General features: G+C 45.4%; 1 long non-coding RNA gene across 1 annotated transcript; it reads left to right on the plus strand.

Annotated features, from left to right (window-relative positions):
* The first annotated feature begins 763 nt into the window (after window positions 1-763).
* Window positions 764-2,584, plus strand: LOC120974851 (uncharacterized). Its single transcript, XR_012203696.1, has 3 exons — window positions 764-1,163; window positions 1,373-1,627; window positions 1,850-2,584. It is a non-coding gene; the product is annotated as an uncharacterized lncRNA (long non-coding RNA).
* Window positions 2,585-7,561: the final 4,977 nt, after the last annotated feature.

Raw genomic sequence — 7,561 nt, forward strand, 5'->3', positions numbered from 1 at the left:
GATAGCATTTGCTCAAAAAAAATGCTCAAAAAAAAGTTAAGTTAAGTTGATAGCCCTCTAGAAGGTAGGTATGTTCAAGGCTCGTTTTAGCCTAAAAATGTTTAAGGCTCATATGATTCAAAGTATCGGCTCAAAAAAATCAGAGGAATTTATAGAGTTTTTATATGGCATGGATCATTAGGAATTTTTTCCAACATAGTTTGTTTGATTCGTAGGATTGGAATCATAAGGAAAAATTCTATCCATCCAAACCTCTTCGTGCATTTTATTTGTCTTTCCTATGGTATTAAACACTCGTTGATCCAAATTCCTACGTTTTTTTTTTAATTCTATATAGGATTCAAGAGGCCATATCTCTCTAATCCGACATTTTCCCTGTTCCCGTGTTTTGAAAATTCTACAAATCAAAAAGACCTTAACCCCTAGACTATTAGGTTTGTGGCACTTATTACCCTAATCTCTACTCCTAATGAAGCAGTTGGTGAATAGTCTGCGCGGTTTATTTTCGCTGGGTTTTTTTCGTCATCCTCCCACCTCCGGGTTTTTTTGTCATCCTCCCACCTCCGTTAACTCGCAACCCACCCACGAAAAAAAAACGTGCCAATTAAACCCTACGATCGATGCCTCCAACCCCCAACCTCCTTCCTGGCTCCCGGCGCCACCCGCCCCCATCTCCTCCCCGATCCCGGCGCCGCCCGCCCCCATCTCCTTCCTCACTCCCGGTGCCGACCCCGCCCCCACCTTCTTCCTCACTCCATAGCCCGCGCCCGCGTTCTTCCTCCCCCATCTCGTCTCATCTCCGGTCGCTGCAGAGGAGCCCAGTTTCGCGCCGCCACCATGGTTGGTCTGCAGCGAGCAGCAGAGGACCTAGCCGCCGCGTCCGACCTCAACCGCCGCCCGAAACCCTAGCCCCTCCTTCCAACGGCAGGTCAAGCCAGCAGGATCCCCTCCAAGAACAGCATTTGATGTGTGAGTGCATCCCCTTCTCTTCTTCTTCTTCTTCTTCTCGATTTGATGTGTGCGTGCGTGCTGTTGTGTGCAGGCCCGACTCATCTCTGCTTGTGCACAACAAGGAAGGCCATGGTGACGCTGCTCCCTATGTTCAGCGCGTGGACGGACGATGCAGCGTTGGGGATGACTCATGGTTGCCTCCGTTTGTGCAGGTGACTCATGGCCACCCCCTCTCTCAACCCCCAGATCCGACTCCCTCCTCCACCCCCTCTCTCAACCTCCAGATTCAACACAAGTATTCATTGTTGTATTTTATTTTTACTATGTCTCTGAACCATCTGGATGATGAACTATGTACTGTAATTTTTAGTTTGTCGCAAGAACGTGAACCTAATCTTTAGTCTGTCTAAATCACGTGCAGATTGGGTACTCTGGAGCACATGGGAGGAGGAGAAGGATGGGAGGTGTGTAGAATTCGGCGCCAAGGGAGACGATCGAGATGGTGGAGCAGAATCCAGAGGACGACGGGAGACCAGGTAGAGGAGAGACAACACCCGGATATTGGGCAGTGAATGCACACAATGCAAGGATACTTTAAACAAATACAAGTATCATCCATATGTAGGTCATCGGGCGTTTGGAAGAGAAGAATGATGCATATATCATCTCAGTTCAGGTCGCTGGAGTTGTTTGGTTTTTCTTCTCATGTGGATGCTCCATACTGTAAACTACGCTCTGTACTTGGAGACAATCACCAAGGCCTTTTTTGTACAAACTAATCTAAGCTTTTTGTTCTTCTCAAGTAGCTATTTTATTTTGCTAATTCTGTGTATAGCTGCTATTAAACAGAAGTCCTTTGATGTCAGATGCAAAGTTGATGAAGTTTTTTTTATGTCAGATGCTCTTGTTTAGTGGGACGCTATGCAGTTTTTTGGTGAATGGTGCCGCTGCTGCAGCTCATTGGTTCTAGCCCGGCATTCAGCTCTGAATGGACGTGTGTCAGGGACAGGATGATCACCATCCAGGTTTTGACACGGTATTTTCTCTTTCTAATCTACTATAGAGATTATTAGCAGCCGCATGTGGAAAGGTTTGGCAATTCAAAGTACTTCAAGAAACTGTTATCATTGAAGCCTGCTTGGAAATTATATAGAAGTGTAATTTGTAGTGGAGTTATCAGTTCTCCGTTGATAAATGTACAATGTGAAGGCAAATAATCTTTTTGTATGTTTATGTTACATTACAGCTATCAAAACGCATGCAGATGTTGCATCTCTCTCTCTCTCTCTCACACACACACACACGTGCGTGCGCGTGCACACACAAACACATACGCACGCGATCAGGCAATGGAGGGCCCTGGCTCCGATTGCAATATTTCATATTTGTTTTGCTTTTATAAGTGGTGGATGCATAGCCTAAAATAAGGGCCAAGCTTTAGGCAGGAAAGTGGGACAATCTTCAGTAACATCACCACGCTTCTTATCATACCCACTCGCGGTGGAGCCGCCAGCCTGGCCGAGTCGCTGTTGATCAGCGCCAACTCCATGAGGGAAAAATATGGTACTGATTTCTTAGGTTGTTAGGTTCTGTGTTCTCCTAGGATTTAAGATGGTGAAGTTACTGTGACTGTAATCGAATATCCATTTCAATAAGAACTTCAGTGCTTGCGCTTTCTGTTTCTTTGCTTGTTTCTATAAGAACTCCAATGCTTGAGTTTGGAGCTCATGTCCCCGTCAGATTTCATTTTTCTCGAATTATTCAATCAGAACTTGTGGTATTCTACATTTTATTGGATCTCAATCTTCCTTCAAGCGGCATCCGATTCTTCACAAGCTGATGAAATATTTATTTCTCGCGGGTATTCATTGGCCAATTTCTCAGATTAGGAATTGAGATAAACATCAATTTGGCTCAAGGTAATACACCCTACTTTGCATAATAAATCATATTTGGCTATTTTGAATGCAGCCGGGATGCTGAAAAGTTTGTTGAAGTTCTTCTAGCTTGCTCTCAAATATTAGCGGCCACGTGCGCGTGCTGATGTAGAACCATCAAATGTCTCACTTAGATATCTTCTGAAAGATCTTGTGTTGATAATCTTTGAGCAAAGAAGTGTGTAACTGCATGAAACTGCTATTTTGATGCAATACTATGTCTGATAATAGCTTATCTTCTAGCATTCCCTGTAAATTTTGTGCTGACCAATATTTTACTAAACTAATTTGTACAATTCAATAAATTGTAGTTGAGGCTGCAAAGGTACAAAGTGAATGGAAAATATATTTTCCTTGACCATCCTACCATATCCACTGAATGGATCTAACTTCTACTTTATTGTTTTTATGTATCCCAACACTACAGTATCCTTCGGAAGGCAGATTTATAGTTGATGGTATGGCTAGCATCCAAGGTGAGACACCAACCTCAATGCTCTAATTTTGTGTGAACTACCAGCTTCCCATGTTACGTGGTTACTCTAGAATGTTTTATTCATGACTAGCAAATCCTTGCAGCCAGTAGTCTAGGAAAGTAGCCAGATCGATGTTACTATATGTGGTTTGACGTGTGTCTCTGTAATAATCTAGCTGCTAGCATACCCACTTGATTATTTCATTCACACACACACAAACACACACACACACACACACACACACACATGGTAGGTTCATTCATTATGTTGCGTCAATGGTAAGCAGTTTGGGTTCAATAGCCATGACTGAACAAACATGTTCATCCAACCAGACTACTTTGGATCTTCAATCAAATTTGAGGCTTCCAGGAAGGTAACGAATTATGTAAGCCAATTAAAATCGGTATCCATTGATTGCTATGTACTCCGTGTATAGCTTGAGTGAAACAAAATCAAGGATTTCCTCTTAACTTGTTTTTTGTATATCATTGGGATCTCATAGAGGTTGATGGAACATACAATTAACTCTTGGTTTCAGATTTGTTAGTAAAGGACTGCTGATCCTATTTATTTCTACCGAGAACAACGAACAAGTTACATCATGTGACCATTCTTTATTATATTTTTTGTAAATTGATCTGGTTCTTTCTATATGTGTGTACAATGTTCTCCTTGAGGAGCGAGTAAGCGAAGCACATCAGCGGTGCGATACTCTAAACTCCCACTAAATTGCATAGTTAATGATTCAAATTTAGCATGTCATAATATGTCCAATTACTTTCAACTAATTTTATTCGTATATGGTGATCTGTTGTAATGTACAGAAGATATTTCATATATATCATGACTACTTTTTAATGTTTGCTTACCGTTTTTGTAGGGCACCAGTTTCTGCTATCACTTGCAATAATTTCTTAGGTAATTTTCTGGACCAGATTTTCTGGATTAATAACACCAGTCAGTTAATATGTTACTGAAACTGTTGGTACCTCATCTGCTTTTGTGGGGGCTTAGTCTTGTTCTAAAAAATACCAATACCCACATCAAAAAATATTCAAATGTTCTGGGGTGTATAATAAATGTGTCGTGTTTTAGAACTGTATTGCAGCCATACTTGAAAAGCCATTTCTGCATGTCAATACAACCTGCGTTTCAGACATACTTGAAAAAACACCACACACACATGTCAATATCAGGGCCTCAATTAGGAAACTGGTACGTACGGTTCAAATTCTTTGTCCATACAGTTCAAATTATTTGCCGTCTCTATCTTCTAACAAAAGCACAAGGGTTCACAATGCATAAATCAGCTTACTTTCAGTGATGATCAAGACTCCCAAAATGCATTTCTTTTCATGGTGAAAAGATGCTCAGGCACACATCATTGTTAGTTTTTCTCATGCCATGCTTGGTCTGTAACTAAATCTGAAAAATTCATTGGATGTTCCGCAAGTGTGCAACCGAACTTGTATGACTCACATACAAACAAATTATTCATAATGAAAATAAAATCATTGTATGTGTTTTAGGAATTATGTCATACTTATGTAGAAAGGATGGCTTCTTCTACCATATATAAAGAAGTCATGATGGTAAAAAATACTAGGCAGTCTCCAAGTCTAAAAGGTTGGAATGTTGAGATATTAGGAAGCGTGTACAAAAGATTATTAGAAACTAGTGGTGGCTCAAATGTGCTCCCCACGGAATGGCGACATGGACTCCAGATTTCTATGATCTGTTTGTATTTGAATTAAGAAAAAAGTAATATAATAAAAATTGTTATATGTCTTGATAAAAGTTTATAGAAATATGGACAACAATGCAGGCACATCACCACCACCACCACCACACACATGGATGGCTAATACAACCCTTCTAACCACTGAACTACCGGTTGAGTTCAGTAACATTTTTTTAGTTGTCAATAACATATTATTATGTTTGATGGTCTGATTATCAATTAAAAAGATGTGTGTTAGCTGATACGTGCATAGTTCTTGGTTATTTTAACTCTGTGAGAAGCATCTTGATTTTTTTAAAGCCCGTAGCAACGCACGGGCGTTTTACTAGTATTTATTATGGTGTTACTAAAATACAGTCTTAACAAACCAGGTCACTCTCCTCCTAATCCTGGTTTGTTAGCCACTTCGGGTGATATGGCTCCAGTTTAATTTCTTCTCCACCAACTGAACAGGGCATGCCAAACAACAAATTTCATCCATCCACATTACAAGCAATAGGGTGGCCACTCTATTGCTTTCCCATAGGACTATGCAAAAAACTGACATGGGTGAAACTTCTAGCAAGAAAAGTACACTTCATAAATAGATACCGTCGGACCAATGGGTTTGCCACCATCTTGCATTGTGTTGACCACCTCATACATTCGATGTTCACTATCAGTCTTGTGCAGCCATGGCGTCATGCTAGAATGAGGCCATATCGGAGAGCTCTTGTCTTGGTTGTGAGGGCGTCAGTGACGTGATCCGATCCATGGTTTCTCCCAGTCAAGAAGGTGCCATGATCATCTCTTAAGACCGCACACGTAGATCTCAAGATCTTGTCGACAGAGAAAGCAACATCCACATTTAATTTGACATGTCCTTCACATGGTTTCTCCCCGCCGTGTCTTAATACCCATGCATTTTTTATCTTGCCTGAAAGTAGTTGCTAGGTATAGCAACAACGACTTGTCTATGCACAGTCAACATGTTCAAATGTTCTCCCCTTGCCGCTTGTTGCCTCGCCCACAACACATTATTTAAGCAACTAATCCACAAAAAAGTATTAATACACACACATTCTTCACAAACCGCAACAATCAACAATTTGCACTACATAGACATTTGGTGCACTCTACAAATGACAACAATAGTGATACTTATCTCTTGCCCCTTTTTATTTACGAGGTAAATTGTTAACTCGTTAGCTCGAGTCGTTGAACTCATTTTATTTTATTAATAAGCTCGGATTAAAACTCAGGTCGATTCGTTAGTCAACAAGTTCGGCTCAAGTCAAGCCGAGTCACAAGCTACTCAGTTAGAGCATCTCCGGCCGCGCCCCCAACAGGGCCTCCTCAGGTGTTTTTGCCGCGCCGGCGCCGAAAAAACAGCCCAGTCGCCCCCCCAAAGCCCGTTTTTCGTCGGCTCGGGCCGAAACTGGTGCCGGCGGACCCAGGCAGAACCCGGCGCCATGGGGGGCGCCTGGGGCGCCGGCACAAGCGAAAAGGGCGCGTGGGTCCGCCCTGTCGACGAGTCCAGCGCCTATTCCCGTCGTTTCTTCCCGCTTTTCCCCCACTTCCCTCCCATTTTCTCCTTTCCTCCCGCCAATCTCCCTCCCGCTCGCCTCCCAGCCGGCCGCCATGCCACCGAAGAAGTACGTCGTACCCCGCGCGGCGGCAACCGCGACCGCCTCCGTCGCCCAGCCGAAGCAGAGGAAGCCGAGGGCGCCGCCGTCCAAGCCACCGGACATATCAAACGCCGAGTGGAGGGCGGAAGTTCAGCGACGGGAGGCTGTCACCGCCGACCGGCGGAACAGGGCCATCGCCAAGAAGGCCCGCGACAACGCGGGGCGCGCGGCTGCGGCTGCCGCATCGGCGGACCAAGCCGAGGCCGAGGCGACTCGCGCGGGGATGATGAATCCGCCCGGCAGCCACGCCCAGTACGCGCCCTGGGGCCGGCAAGGCGTCGGCTCTCCGTCGCCGCAGCCATTGGGATCGCCCTCGCCGGGCTACGCCGATGAGGACGCGCACAGTGGGTTCAACCCAAACGTCACCTTCCCCCATGGACACCCGGCCCAGCGCACGCCCTCGCCCGCCTTCGCCGGCGTGCAGTACCCTCCATACAACTACTCGCCGCCCGCCTACGCTTCCTCCCCGACGCCCCCACTCCGCCGTGGCGCGCTGCCCTTCTCGCACCTCGGCGACACCGACGAGACCGAGGCCGACATGGACAACATCATCGCGGCAGGTTCGGCCGCGGCCGCCGCGTCTACCGGGTTCGTCACCCAGGACGAGACGGTGGATCTCAGCGGCGGCATGGACGGCGAGCTCGGCTACGTCTACGGCGAGGACGAGCAGGAGGAGCAGGAGCAGGAGGAGGAGGACGACGATGAGGAGGAGGAGGAGGAGGAGTCGGCGCCTGTTCCAGCGAAGGGGCGCAAGAAGAAGAAGCGGGCGGCCAGGTCAGGCGAGCCGCG

The sequence above is a fragment of the Aegilops tauschii genome, chromosome 2 (genome assembly GCF_002575655.3).
Source record: "Aegilops tauschii subsp. strangulata cultivar AL8/78 chromosome 2, Aet v6.0, whole genome shotgun sequence".
NCBI classification, from domain to species: Eukaryota; Viridiplantae; Streptophyta; class Magnoliopsida; order Poales; family Poaceae; genus Aegilops; species Aegilops tauschii.